This window comes from Sinocyclocheilus grahami, unplaced genomic scaffold (genome assembly GCF_001515645.1).
Source record: "Sinocyclocheilus grahami isolate Dianchi unplaced genomic scaffold, SAMN03320097.WGS_v1.1 scaffold176.1, whole genome shotgun sequence".
Taxonomy (NCBI): Eukaryota; Metazoa; Chordata; class Actinopteri; order Cypriniformes; family Cyprinidae; genus Sinocyclocheilus; species Sinocyclocheilus grahami.
The window spans coordinates 2,339,328-2,343,119 of NW_015505355.1; positions in this window are offsets into that span (position 1 = coordinate 2,339,328).

Here is a 3,792-nt window from a genome sequence, read left to right on the forward strand (position 1 = left end):
GCGTAAAAAGACAGTATAAGTCATTATAATCAGTAATTATGTCCCCACTGGATGCAACAAATGCCTCGTTTATAATGGGTTTTAATGTTTTTGTCTGGTCGCTCCGGCCTGACAGGGCATCACAGTATGGTGAAGGGCGTTACATTTCCGTCACACGCTTGAGGTATTCGGCCAATCACAATGCACCTCGCTTTTCAGACAGATGAGCTTTGTAAAAATCTACGCATTTCAGAAAGGCGGGGCATAGAGGAGAAACAATAATGGACAGTATGTGGAAAAAAATGTGTTTTTTTACTTTAAACCGCATAAACACATTTCATTACACCAAATACACAAAATAATGTTCTTTTTAGCAGCATCATATGACCCCTTTAACAGTACTCAGAGAGTGTGAAATGAGAGAAGCGAATAGTTTAGAACGCTAAGGTGACGTCACATTACGATTACGTCACGGAATGTCAAATATTCGATTTTTTATTTTATTTTTTTACTTCCGTAAATCCTGCAGTTGAATTTATTCTTCACGTGTAAGTTATGGGGATCAACTAAATATATATGGGTGGATATTCAGGAGTTAATTTTAATTAAAAACAATTAACATTTTTATAATGTAGCCTAAATATCACATCAAAAATGTATTTTAAATGCCGTTTATGTATTGATTTAATTGTTTTCAATTAAGACTTTCAATTGTAAACAATGGCAATCCCTTATAAACAGGAATTACTACTGGTTTAAAATGATTTAAACAAAGTGAAAAACCTATTCAGTATTTGTTATGATTTACATAATTTTTCAGTATATGTACATTTGTTTCATACATAAGTGTACTTTTACTAACAACACAACAGTGTCAAATGTGTAAAGAAAAAAACAACAAGGTAACAATTATTTTTTCCGTTATGTGTAATTTCCAATTTTGTCAAGTTACACAAAAAAGGTGACAATTGTATTAATTATTTAGGACATATGTGCTATCTATGAAATTGGCTTCAGCAAGACAGGGAAGTCTGAATTTTGTTCCAAAAATGTTTAATATGTCATTTCCACCACAAAATATTGCTACAGATATGTCTTTTGAGATGTGGTGGAAATGTCACTTTCATAAAAGAGAAAAAGAGGACTGACAGTGTTGGGCATACTAGTAAAAGTGTGAAAAGTGCATTTAACTGTTCAACTTTTAACATATATTATTATTATTATCTCGTTGATAGTTTGTTGCTATGGTTACTCATTGTTTTTATTCACCTGTTACTTGTTTAGTAATCTGCCCATGCTGTATATTTGTATAACCCTCACTCTGTCACTACAGATATGTCTTTTGAGATGTGGTGGAAATGTCACTTTCATAAAAGAGAAAAAGAGGACTGACAGACAGTGTTGGGCATACTAGTAAAAGTGTGAAAAGTGCATTTAACTGTTCAACTTTTAACATATATTATTATTATTATCTCGTTGATAGTTTGTTGCTATGGTTACTCATTGTTTTTATTCACCTGTTACTTGTTTAGTAATCTGCCCATGCTGTATATTTGTATAACCCTCACTCTGTCCATTCTCATTTGTGTTTAGTTGATTGGTATTCTCCAGTTTCTCCTGCCTGTTTATGGATTTTGGTTTATTTTTAATAAAAGAGGCTGCTGTACTGTTTCAACTACTCGTCCTTGCTGCAGCCCACTGTCACATTATTATTGACTGATTGATGAGCAGGAAGGCACCTTCACTGCAGTAAGGGAAGTGAGTGGGTTAATTCAATAATCTCCACACATCAGAATTGGAGCTTAACCTTGTGATAAACAATGTTCCAGTAATGTCATCTGAATGAGCTAGCTGCTGTTGAGGGATTCTGAGCAGGACAATTTTCTGCTTTACTGCCCTCAGAGTACTGGCTAGCCGCTGGCGATTGAAAATCTGCTGAGATTAGAGGGGAAATGTAGTGGAAATCCAGAGAGAACAGTCGATTCAATTCATTTAAAAGTATTGTTTCTGCTTATGCATGCGTCATGCTGTGTGTGTAGTGTGGTGGAGAATGAAGATGCAGCTGTTTGAAGTGCAGTTCGAGTATTCTGTGTATAAACAATCCAGCGAATGGTGAATGAAGAATGGGAATCCAGTGCATGCCTGCTGGTATTTTGAAGTGTGCTGTACTACACATGCTGTGCTGTTTAATTTACAGGAACTCGTCCAAGAAGAGGCAAGCAGGGCTGACTATTTGAGCAAGATATTTTAAAGAATGTTGCAAGCAAACAGTTACTGGTATTGGCTTCCATAGTATTTTTTTTTAAGTAAGTGGCTACCAGCAACTGTTTGTTTCCCAAAGTTCTTCATGCCTTTATGTTCAACAGAAGAAAGAAACTCAAAGGTCTCAAACAACTTAAGGGTGAGTAAATTGTCAGATTTTATATATATATATATATATATATGCAGTATACATATGCAGTATACATATATAGTCATGTCATGTATATTTAGTCATGTCTATAAATCTATAAACCTTACCTGGGAAAAAAGTGTGATAACTAGCCCCAGTCTCCATTATATGAATAGCAAAACACTAAGCTGACGTCTAGACATTAGGAAGCACACACGCTCCATGGCATTTGTGCAGGAGACATTCAATTTGATTCTCTTTCACAATAATAATTGAAAATTTCAACCTAATTTGCATAAGAATTCAAACTCATCTGAGTTGAACTGGTTTATTTGAAATAAATCATGCATAAAACCCCTATGACAGGCCGTATGGTGTTTGTCAGGTAGCACTGAATAATTCTCCAATCATGAGGATTTCCGGATTAGATTATAGTCGGATGATCACTTGGCTTATACCGTCCCTGTCACATCGCAATTCGGAAGCTGGTCAGGATTGAGGGCATGAAGAACTGAGCCAAAACAGACAGGCACTTGAGGAAAACTTCTTCCAGAGCCCACTGTAGACGTCAGAAGTTAAAGTCATCTTTCAGATAAACAACAAGCCCTGCCACACAGTGTTTCACATGCTGTATGTCACGCTCTTTTAGATGCCCATCAAAAACCTGAACTATTTTTAAATCTGAAGATTTTGCGGACGCTCCAATTGGCCAGAGCTTGAAACATGAAAGAAGTGAACTGAATTAATGCAATAGCTTTACTTGTACATATACTTGTTTATTATTAAAGATATCTGCCACACAGTGTTTCACATGCTGTATGTCACGCTCTTTTAGATGCCCATCAAAAACCTGAACTATTTTTAAATCTGAAGATTTTGCGGACGCTCCAATTGGCCAGAGCTTGAAACATGAAAGAAGTGAACTGAATTAATGCAATAGCTTTACTTGTACATATACTTGTTTATTATTAAAGATATACACTCTTAAAAATAAAGGTGCTTCAAAAGGTTCTTCAAGCGATGCCATAGAAGAACCATTCAGTCAAAGGTTTTTTAAAGAACCATCTCTTTCTTACCTTTTTATAATCTGAAGAACCTTCTTTCGCCACAAAGAACCTTTTGTGAAACAGAAAGGTTCTTCAGATGTTGAAGGTTCTTTATGGAACCATTTAGACAAAAAGGTTCTTCTATGGCATCGTGAAGCACCTTTATTTTTAAGAGTGTAGTTGTCACGAATCCGGTCCACGAACTTTCCTATTCATTGACTCTCGCACTACACACTGTTGCACATCACCCCGGACTACATTTCCCATCATGCATTGCACTGATTGCGCTCAGCACGAATTGCACACACCTGTTTACACTGATTGCACCCAGCTGTTTCATATCACTCCCTCACTATTTAACACTCACTCTGATCC